The 12,385-nt window shown below is 36.7% G+C and overlaps 1 protein-coding gene across 3 annotated transcripts in view; it reads left to right on the forward strand.

Annotated features, from left to right (window-relative positions):
- The window catches only part of LOC133524598 (6-phosphofructo-2-kinase/fructose-2,6-bisphosphatase), a 57,133-nt gene that overhangs the window by 11,933 nt on the left and 32,815 nt on the right, over positions 1–12,385 (forward strand). The gene's annotated exons all lie outside the window — the stretch shown is intronic.

Below are 12,385 nucleotides of genomic sequence, written 5' to 3' on the forward strand. Positions count from 1 at the left end.
AATTACATAGATTTAGTCTTACCTCTTCTGGGGCGTACAGAATCGTAAAAAACCCATTCTCATCGTCCACCCAAACTTCAATCCATAGACCGGCACTCTTTTTTTTCTACAATAGTCCCAATGTCTCCTGAGCATTATGTTCATCAAGTTCATGGGTGTCTATTGTTGTACCTGTGAACGGATTCCAGCAGGCGTTCTACATGACATTAAATCTCTCCAAGGGGCCTCTACGTGTTGGATCTATATCCCCACGCAAGCCTATCAAAAGACCGGGATTTATAGGCCCGTGAAATCCAAGGAGATACAAATAATAATAATTACATGACATTACACACAATTTATTAGGAAAGGTAAGCAAGATGCCTTGGTAAGTGTTGCAGCAGCGTAAGCGATGCTAAAGCATGAAGTGCTTTAGCAGTGCCTTACTTATTCAGTTAATATAATAGGTAACTTACTGTATAACTTTAATAACATCTTATGTATATGACTTTACAAATAAACATCTTATCTTAATGTCTGGGAGAGCGAGCTTTGCTCGGAAAACATATAAAAACTCAAATATGCGCGTTTTCCCAGAGATAAGACTTAGCTAGATCCATTTCTCGCCACCGAAAACCTCCATATAGCAAATTTCATCGAAATCGTTAGAGCCGAGATCCTACAAACATAGCTCGTTTAAAGGTTTAATAAGATAACAAGATTTACAAGGAATATAAATTGCTTGTTGATTATAAAGTGCAATTAGACTAATAATATGCGATAGCGTCCGTTGTTGTATAGTCTCTTAACGTTGTGTTTTCCAAGTACTTTAGGCAAGTTAAATATAAAATAGAATGAATACTTTAAATCTTCTCTTAAATGTCTCCCACTTATCTCATAGGAGCGCCATACCTATTTAACGCAGCAGATTACGAGTGTTATGTATGTTATGACAAACTCGCGTACTCATACTCTATATAGAAAACTTTTTTCTTAAAAACCCTTCCTTGTATGGAAATCAAAGTAACTGGTCTTTCAAAAATAATTAGCGTACAATCGTAATTTTACTTATACTGTACCTAACTGTACTTAATATTTTATGAACTAGACTAGTCTAAATAAAAGTCATCTTATTTATTTTATCAGCATAGAAACAATAAACGTAGGTATGACTTATAATACTACAACCAGAGTCCGCAGAGTAATCTATGTTCGCGGTCAAAGTACAAAACGGTACATATTTGTTTACCAGCCTAGTCATTCACCCAGAGCATGCCTATGAGTCAGTAATTACTCAGTATCAAGCGCAAGCAGTACCTATAGATTAGTAGATGTTAATGTTATTACCTACACTACCTATAGTTCACAAACACTTCGTTTCAGTATAGTAAAAGAAGCCTAACCAACGTATCCTCGTACCTTTATAGTTAATAGAATCAGGCGTTGCTATTACTTTGTTAAACCGCGAGAAAATAACGTGTTAGTCAATCAGTGCTAACCCGTTATACTTACTTGCGTATGAAACAGTACTGAAACAGTTGTCCAGTTGTCGTCTGTCAGACCGTCAACATCTCCAGCATCTCCTGAGGATGCCTCGTAGAGAGGCGAAACACGTGTCGAGTTTTGTACTTTTGGTGGTGGGTTATTATATTTCTTTGCGAATTTATTTTTGCGGAGGGTGGGAACATTAATTGCATGTAAAAATACGCAAGTAAGTATAACGGGTCATGTAAGTCAGTAAGTCAATCAGTGCTAGATTGACTAACACGTTATTTTCTCGCTGATTAACAAAGTAAAAAATAAGAAATAAATAAATAATTTTTATTTATTTATACGTTAGCATACATGCTTTTTACAATAACAGGGTAGATGTCTCTTTTTAAGTATTCAGATATACTTGTGATAAGAGACACCGCTCAAAGGTGATACAGTGGTGATAAAATACGGAAAATGCTATATTACTACATGATGAGTTGAGTAGAAAATAGAAAAGAAAATTAATAAACTTACAGGGTAAAGATGCCAGGTTTCCAGTTCACTTAAGAGGGGAGTAGGGGGAGGGGTGTAAATAATATTTCTTGCTTTAATTACCTCTATAGTTACCATGTTTCTGTCATCTCAAATGCCATAAGTTACGCTTTCATTTTTTAAATATATTGTTCAATAGCGAGAGAGTGGACTGTAATTCGAAAAAGGGGGGCGATAGGGAATGAAATTTAGGGGCCGGTTGAGCAAGAAAGTTGTGAGATATTAAGATTAGAATATTAAATTAAAACTAAAATGTGAAATAGTGTAGGGCGAAGTTACCTTTCAGTCCGGGAGTTGTGGGGCTGAATCGTTGGTCGCCGTTGAAGACCGCTGGTGGTGATTCTGGCTGTCCTTGTCGCCAGCTAGAAGTAAGCCCAGAACCGTTACCTTGAGTCGTCCAACTTAGACCTCGGATTTTCCACTTCGGATGTGCCTGGTGCCCTTCGTCCACACAACACTGAGTCTAAATGCTAGAGACGTGATTGGCAGTAGTGCTTTCAATAAGTTGCGAAAATTAGCGAGAACGATGAAATACGATGTTAACTAGTGGTAGGTTGATGACACACTGACTCTGACGTGTCTATGACAGAGCAATATTCAAATTTCAACTGTGAGCTGGTGTTGCCACAGTAAATACGAAAAAATCTTGTAGAATACAAGGCCAAAGCTGAACATATATGTTTTCTTTTTTAGGGAAGAACTTTTCGGTTATTTTGTAAAAATTAACCAAAATTAAGTACAATTTAATAAAAAAAATAGGATTACAAGTACATTTGGAAAATTTGAATTAAATTTAAGATTTATATTCTCAGAGCAAAAAATGTAAGGATCTAAGATGTTAATCGCTGCCTGAGGAGGGTCAGTTGAATGGTCGCGTTGCGCTGTCAGCAGTTTGCACACTTTATAACTAACAGAGTAGCCTCTCCTGGCGAGCATGACCTGGTCGCTAGTCCACTTAGTTTTTTCTTGTTTGTTGTTTGTTGTTAGCCTTGGCTTTACGTTAAATTCTGTTAACTAGACAGTGCAAGTGTTATTTTAAACGTCAATCTTCTATGAAATTATGACGTTTACTCGGATCATCTGAGCTATCAAAATCGATGCCAACTTAGCTTGGTCTGACTATACCTAGATAAGCTGCGGTCGCGCACCGCAGGGCACACGCCGCGCACGTGTCAGTGATAGAAAAACAGTTGTAAATAAAAAGAACCGTTTATTTCTACGTTTTTTACGCGCCTGCGACCAAACGTCAAAGACGCCTCGTGCATGAAGGTCGTGTCTTACTGTCACGTCCTAATTCTAAATCTTGTCTTTATGTCCTCAGTGACTTTGTAAGATTTGTTGTATTTAGTGGTGGGTCGTTGACGGTTTTGGCTTCAACGAAACAAAACGTTAACTTAGAAAACGTCAACTAGTTGAAAAAAAAATAACCTAACCTAAACTAGTTGATTTCGTCAACTAGGTTTTTGCTTTAACTGAAGAGAAAAGGCATTCGCGTCATCGGAATGAAGTCAGTTGAATTGTCGATCAACGAAAGTATCTTTCAATCAACGTTGACTACTTCCATCTCGTTTTCGAGCCTTTGCTGTTGCGTCGTTGCGTTACGCTAGCACTGGCGTCAAAGGAATCGGGTTGAGTTAAATCAATGAATTAAAGAAATGTTGAACTCAACTATACTGCCATGCCATTAGCTTAGCGTTCCATTTCGATTACCTTTGTACGTTAAAGTCGTCAACTAGTTGCTTTACACAGAACGTTTCGTTCGTTGACGAACGAAGAACATTTTATCAACTAGTTCGTTTAATTAACGACCACCACTAGTTGTTTTTGAATTCGGGATTTCTCTTGGTTTTAATACTCGGCAGAAAGAGAAAAAAAAAAAGGTTTTTAGAGCTCCGCACAAAACTGGTCGCGGAGCTCTGAGATCAGGAGATCATTCGGTCCAGCTTCTAATGGGTACAGTCAGTTCAAATTGAGCTTCAGACTCTCATATTCTCTAAGCAATAAAGATGTGTTCAGTTCATTTTGATCATCTTGCCCACTTAGCAACTTCTGCTGCAGATGACTGTACGTCCATTTCTGTGCCGAGCTGTCAAACCCAAAAAGCTTGTTAAGTAAATGTTTTCAGTACTCTCAGTTTTGGAGCAGTGACATAAACATAAACCACCCATTTTTTTACCCCTCCAAATCTACATCCTTTTTATTTACTTACCTTATCATATCAGCCAACTAACATTACAAGTTGACGTGCGATAACTTGCCCTTGGCTCTTTTTTACGACACTGCATGAGTGTCATGATCACGACTGCATTTTATGATGTCCAATAACAAGATTAGCGAGCATTACGTTATGTAAAGCAAATAAAGATATAGGTAACGTGTTGCACACGTTATGCACGTATGGTATCTAGTGATTATAATGTCTTTGAATTTAGTTTGAAGTGCATCATGACATTGCTCTTGAATAGAGATGGTTGTCCAATAATAAGATAAAGGCTGCTAAGCAGAAAGGTACTAGAGTGGCGAGTTGGCAACAGTATACTTGATTCGGATATGTCAAATATGTGCGTTTTGATTGGCTTTCTTTAATAGGTATGCGTTAGAGTTGTGCCCGCTCGGTCTTTAAAAAGAACGTTCCGATCTCCGTCAATCGGTCAAAGGAACTAGTTCGCTCTTTTAGTTCCTTTAGTTCAGGAGCAAATCTCAATCAAATAAACAGAGCGCAAGAGCGTGAGCGAGCGACTTTCTTGACCTTGATTCATTTCGCTCATTCGCTCCCGACCTATTTGTTACTAGGTACCGACGCACTGACTACTGAACTAAAGGACCGAGACCGATTAAGAGCGCTGAAGATGAACTAGTTCCTTTCGGTCCGCGGTGGAATTTCATTCCTTTTAGTTCTTCGGTCCTGACCGACTCAAGCCTAGTATGCGTCAAAAAACTGTTACAACTTGGAAAAGCACGAATGACATAAAAATTCGCGAATATTATCCTACATATGCTAGTACACGCAATCACGCATTTAAACGAATGTCGATGACCGACGCTATTGTATATGATTTTGGTAATAAATAACTACAAACTAATAGTAGTAATTATTTCGTTAGGTACTTTAAGATTAGTTTTATTTATTTTTAGATTTAGATTTTAAGTTTTATAGGTTTTTTTTTTCTTGTATTATTACTAAACAATACTTACTCGTACTATGTGTGGGATGGGGTCAGTGAGGGGATATGCATCCTGAGGAAAGATGTAGGACGGACGGAAAGGTTGCGAGTAGAGTAAGACCGATTTTGACAGCCCAGGCAGTGCAAGTGTTATTTTAAACGTCAAACTTCTATGAAATTATGACGTTTACATAACGTCTGGCTGGGCTATCAAATTATGACGTTTACATAACGTCTGGCTGGGCTATCAAATTATGACGTTTACATAACGTCTGGCTGGGCTATCAAATTCGCTGCCTATTTATCTTGGTCTGACTCTAACAAACTTTCCGTCTTGCTTATATTAAAGATAACGCAAATAAAAGCGACCTACTTCCGCAATACTTCACGAATTAATTCCTTAGATTAACTACTGTCAAAGTCCTTACCTCATAGATAATAGACGGAGTCAACATAATACAACCATTTTTTAATAATTATCTGAGCCTGTAATAGTGCACGAATGATGTTTTATGAAAGCGACAAGAAAAGAATACAGACGGCCAGTTATCGTAAAACCTACACCTAAACTATTTGAGAAGGCTAACTAGATGGCGTTACCATGTAAGGAAAGCCCAGAGCACTGGTCACATGCAAGATTGTGATGGCAGTATTAGCTATTCGACAGTTAATAGAATAGATGTCAAATATTAAAGACAATTTGGGTCTGAAAGTTCACAACTTCGTTATGGTGTGCGCTATTAGTATTTTATGCAATCATGATATAATAGAAAGCTTTTCAGTCGAGTACCGTGTTAAGGCAACGAAGCTTGCTGAGTTGCCTAAGTAAGGTACGAGATTGAAAGCTTGATTATATCACTATTGTATACAGTACTTTTTCTACTAGTCATCAAAATATATTTATTTATTTAGTATAAAACCTAAATAAGTAAAGAAAATTAGTAAATATCTAAGTAGACAAAAAGACATAAACGCGCGAGCCACCGCCCGCCTCGTTTTATGGGCGGCGGCACGTGACTGGTAAGTTTTTTTTATAGTTGACTACAGCGTATCGAAAGAAATTCTATAGTTGAGTTGGGAGCTCATACATGAAAAGTACGCAATTATAGTTTGCTATACGAAATCTTAATTCAACCATTACAGTCGACCAGTAGAAAAATGAATTTTTGTTAGCTCACCGGCGGTAATAAATCATTTAAAATCATTGGCAACTAGAGTCCGTCTAAGCTACATCTATATTCTGTACGGAGTTTGATAGCACAAAGTGTGGAAGTGTTATCATAATCATAAACGCCAAACTTCTATGAACTTATGACGTTTAAAACGTGCTTAGACGGACTCTAGAGTTTTAATAAATAAGATATCATTACGTTGTTAAGCAAAGGTCAAATAACCATATACCTACTAAAAAAATCGAAACAGCACAATGGACAATTGGACACTAACCTCTCTGTATTATGAACTAGTCTCTGTCTACGATAAGACATTGTTTACTATCTTTAGTTTATCGACCTCCATAAAGTTTGAGTTTATTATGTATATTATTGTACATATAATCTCACGTATGCGTGATTCCCTCGTGCTTTGTAAATAAACTAAAAATAAATTGTTTGTGTCAATTCCTTTAGTAGATTATTCATTATTATTTTGATTTATTATTATTCCTTTATTAGCACGGTAAGCTTCCGTGTCCTACATGTTTTATGTAAGTATTTAGAGTCGTAAGCTAAAGCTAAAGCAAAGCACTGGCATTTGGCCCTGAGCGGTAGGTTCAGTGTAATCCCATCCTCCACTCCATATTATTCCTTAACCCTAGTGTAAATGTATTCTATAGGGAAACGTGACGTATGCGTTTGCGTTAAGTCTCATTTTGTATGGGATTTTGAGTTTCCAAAACGTCCCGCTTGGCGCGCTGTTTCTAAATCCCCTTCGGCCGCGTACGCAACCAGAGCTTCGTAACCAGATGCGATCGAAAACTATTTCTGCCTTGTACGAAACCGGTTGCGATCAAAAACTAATTCCGTCTTACTAGTTATCAGTTACGATCGAACACTTTTCTTTGTTATACGAAACCATTCGACAGTAGATAAAGTCAGCTAAGATTATATTTATACACCTTGCTATACAGTATAAGTACTGTACACGTTATATATCTAGTCAAAAATCAGAACACAAAAATTGTACCAGTTGATAATATTCAAATACTTTGTTGGCAAATACAATGTAACCTTGTTCCTTAAAAGACACTAGCTTAAGAGACGTGGAGCACTGACATTCAGGATAAGAAATTATCATGAGTATCATGACAAAATATTTGAAAAAAAAACCTATAGCTAGATGGCCCAGACATTGGTTTCGTATAAGAACGAGAAGTGTTCGATCGTAACTGGTTACGGGTAAGACGAAATTAGTTTTTGATCGCAACCGGTTTCGTACAAGGCAGAAATAGTTTTCGATCGCATCTGGTTACGAAGCTCTGGTTGCGTACGCGGCCGAAGGGTCTAAATCCCATACAAAATGAGACTTAACGGAAACGCGTACGTCACGTCACGCTATCGAATAAATTTACACTACGTTCTTGTTAAAGCTAGTGCGAAAACACTAAAAAATCAATAAGTTGACGCGAAATAATATGACGCGTGACGCCTAACAAATAGCTACTTACGACCCATGCATTGCATTTCTATCCAAAACATACTAGGTATTACACTAGTTATAAAAAAAAACTAAATGCCTCATTGCAGTAAGACCATAAACATATACCAATACATAACCGATATAGAAACAAAAGTCCAGGAATTTAATTTCCATCCCACCTAAGGTTTAAATCGTACAGCAAATTGTCACTATAAGAGATAGCTAGAGCACGAAGTTGCTTTGAAATTTCGAACTTACTGTCTTTGCGAATATCTAACAAAATTTCAACGAAGTTGATACGGAATTAACTTCCTTGGCTGTGCCTAGATGTCAACAATATACAAAAGAACTCTCGTCGATAACAGATGCTAGAATTGAGTGAAATTATTCTTGACACCCGGACGACTCTGCCAAGAAACGGTTGAGAAAAAACTCCCATTATACACATGGCGATGGCGGCGGCGTCGCGTCGTCAATAGCTCGCTATTCTTAACACATGTCCGACAAATTGCAGTAGTATAGCTTGTTAAATATCTTCGCTGCCTAGAATGCATTTAAGCTTACTCTGCAGCGATAAAATGTGATAGTGGCACTATAAGCGTCGTATTTTATAAGAACTTAACATATTTATGGTGGCGCTTCCAACCAAACCCTTTATCTGTCCTCCGTGAAGACCTAACACGGCTCTACAATGATTTATTTCGGTATACTAAATTTATTTACAATAACAATATAAACAATGCTTTCTTCAGAAAACGAAGTGTCAAGGTCGAATGGCTCAGACCAAAACCGTCCTAGAGTGGATCATCCTTAATTCGGCTAATTCACAAAATGAACCATAATAAAATCTAGTCGAAACGAAACAACCACTTATCAAATCATTGAATAATTTAGAGCAAGTCCAATGCACTAAAAAGCGGTTATATCCACTTTCCACTGCAAAATGGCAAATTGGCATAGTCATTACGTACCGAAACAATAGATTGCATTAGTAAGAGGAGACTATGTGGGTGTCTGCTTCCGCTAATGATGCATTCATGGATGCTCTGTATTATCTCTGATTCTGTAATATTAGAGTGCTTATACTGCTATTGTACGCCTTCACCCAAGGGGGTGGATAAAAGAAACTGCCTCCGTAAATATTTAATGTTATGAAAAATTATTAAGAGTAAGTGCGTTTACAGTGGCAGTTAAGCATTAGGGGGCTTTGTATACAATACAAATACTCTTTATTGTACACTTCAATAAAAACAATACAGAGAGAAAACAGCATCAGAAGTATGTATATGCTTTGTGTTAGTAAATTAACTAAAACAAATAAAAAATTTGTCCATCGCTTACAAACTTTGCAGTGACAGCGTGGAAATTTATGTCGCCATTCGCCATAAAGGCCAAATTACTATGAAAATATTAAATTCAAATCTTGATGAATAGCATACAATATATATTCTTAAAGCACCACACTTTGTTACGTCATAAAAAATCATGCCATAATTTTCCAAAATTGTACTGGCCTTAAATCAGGGTAATTAATGTATAGAATAAACCCTTTCAAGGAATCAGAGACCCGTCCACCCCTTCCCAGAAAAAAAAGCCTTTAAATGGCTTAATCGTTTATCAAATGTAGCCCCAACGATTGACTTTCCCTTTGAATTGCTTATCCGTTCATTTGACTTAGCTCTAGAAAGGGGGTTCCCTTTCAGAAATACCGTAATTATAAAAAAAAAATGACACCTGTGCTGTCAACGCGCAAGATACCCAGTCCTTCACTTTAAACATCAATATGCAATATTTTAGTCTATTTTTGCGAAAACAAAGTTGTAAATGGCATAAGCATTATAAGTAATTTATAATCGATACCCCTTCAAGAGGTTAGCGCTTAGGATCGGGTATCAGTTTACCCGTGTTATGAAGCGCTTACAAACCCAAATGAAAGTAGGGTTTTAGTTAGCAACGGCTTTGGTAAGCAAAGCCTTACGAAATACCCCTCCAAAAACCCTTGAAGGGGATACCGGGCCGGTCCCTGCAAGGAATAGGTACGTCCATTTCCAATCAACCTCTGTATGTACCCGGGTCGTCAACTTTAATTTTATTTTATTGTATTGTCAAAATGTCTACAGAAGAGACCTCTTCTAAAATGTATTTATCCCGCCTGTTTACAGCGACAGAGTATGGTTTTTGTCCCAAATTTACGAAAAGACAGCTTAGACGGATTATTTTTTTAGAAAAAAATTATTTACCAGTTACACCAACGTCACAGTCAGTTATATTATTAACGACTCTCTATTGTTCGCTTATTCTCGTTAATTCACTGGCCCATTGTGAGTTACACGTGGCTCCTGTCATCTGAACCTGTTTTGGAATTGGAGCCCTTTTGACAACAAACGTGATTAGAACATTTACAATGTATATCTATAGCGACAATAACGCTTTTGAGTTTTGATTGACGACAATAAAACTTATAAGACTTGTGATAAGGTTTAGAATCAGATTATCAATTCAAATAGCAATTTCAATAAACTCAAATATATCCTTTATAAATACACGTGTTCTTACGGTAGGTAGGTAATACATTAGTGAGTTTACACGTATCGGTGATGGTTATAAATTGAATTGAATTATTATTGTGAGAGTTTTATTCTACGTGTTCTATTTAATTCATTGCATGTTCTCTATTTTTAGCTCCTTACACTACCTGATATGATATGACTTGTGTGTTGACTTTTGATACGAGTTCTTCATTTCCCGCAACCCTAAGGTTGTCTGGAAGAGATTTAAACACAAACAATTTATTTCAAAACACATATTTCATGGTTACTTTCATATAAAACACAGACTTAAAAATAGTGATTGTTTACATGTGCCTGATCTAGGATTCCCTGTGTTTCAGGCGAGATTTATGGCAAACATTGTTCACGTAAATTAATTTTCACTTACAAAGTACGTAATACAATTTAGCAACTTAATACTATAATACATTAATCGAATAATTATCCTACTTATCCTATTGTAAACCCAAACATATTGCTTAAAATTATTTTACAACTATTAGTAGATTATCTGTGTCTTCGTACGTCATATTTTGAGGGGCTTTTCGGAGCGTTTCCTTACTTATTTGTTTATAGCAATAAGGCCGCCTATTCGTACAGTTGAGATTGTTTTAGCTGACCGTTTAGTACTGTGAGTACTTATAGTCCAAAACGGTCAGCTTGGAAAAGTTCAACTATACCTATATAGTTATAAGTAATTTGCTTCCAAATTTTCATTGTAATTTTACATGTGGAGCAATAAAGAATATTTATTGCTATCTAATATCTACTCGTATTTATGAAACCACTTAAGTAAGAATAGTTCATTAGGACGGTGGCGTGCTACGTGGGAATAATTAGCTCGAGATTCTGTTTAGGTGTGTAGTTCTAACATCGACCATAGTCACGCCTTGAGCTCTTTGCATTGGCAATTATTGTTGGGCACAACCATGACCTGAACAAATGCACTTATATTTTACGACCCTTCCACTTACATTAAATTCTAACGCTACACCTGATATAATTATGTTAATTAATTAAATTGCTGACCTAGTTTTTTCTGTATCACAGTTAGTATATAGGTACTTTAGAATTTTAGTTATTCGTATCAAGATTTATAATTAATCGAAATAGAAAATTAACCAATAATAATATTAAATAAAACCGGCCAAGAGCATGTCGGGCCACGCTCAGTGTAGGGTTCCGTAGGTACTCTTCCGTCACAATAAGCTAAACTGGAGCTTAAAGTATAATAAATTGTTAACCAAGGGATGAAACGGTACCTTTCACCCGAGTTAAACAAATAGGCAAAGGGTGTAGCGGGATAGCCTAGGAAAAATTGCCCCCAGCGATTTTGGGCCGAAACTGTAATCAAACGATGCCTTTTGGGGAGGTTATACTCTGCACAAAGTTTTCATCCCTCTGTTACCCCCTGGGGGTGAAAAACACCCGATTAACCCCAAAACTGCTTTAATTATTTTTTCCTAAACTATGAAAGTGACGAATTTCAAATTTTGTACAAATATTAATAAGACTAAAAGCTATGTGCAAAAAAAATATGAACCCCCTAACCATTTAAATTCTTGTAAAAAAAAACAAAAATAAAAAAAGAATCATCCTGTATATCAAGTTTGGCTCATGGTACACACACCATTTTTTTTTCAAAAATGAACCAGTTTATATTCTACATTATACAAAAGTTTCATGGACCTACTTCAGAAGGAACATCGCGAAATTAAAATAAACGTACTATTTCGTAGCCACTAATCATTATACTCGATTCATGCTTAATACGCAACGTCTCGGTCTCGAAACCAAAATAATTTAAAAAAACCGGCCAAGAGCATGTCGGGCCACGCTCAGTGTAGGGTTCCGTAGTTACTCTTCCGTCACAATAAGCTAAACTGGAGCTTAAAGTATAGTAAATTGTTAACCAAGGGATGAAACGGTACCTTTCACGCGAGTTAAACAAATAGGCAAATTTGCATAATCAGTACCTAACTAATTAAAGTAAGTCTTTTTACTATGAAGGGGAAACTTTTTGCGATA

Source organism: Cydia pomonella, chromosome 13, assembly GCF_033807575.1.
Source record: "Cydia pomonella isolate Wapato2018A chromosome 13, ilCydPomo1, whole genome shotgun sequence".
In the NCBI taxonomy this organism is placed as follows: domain Eukaryota; kingdom Metazoa; phylum Arthropoda; class Insecta; order Lepidoptera; family Tortricidae; genus Cydia; species Cydia pomonella.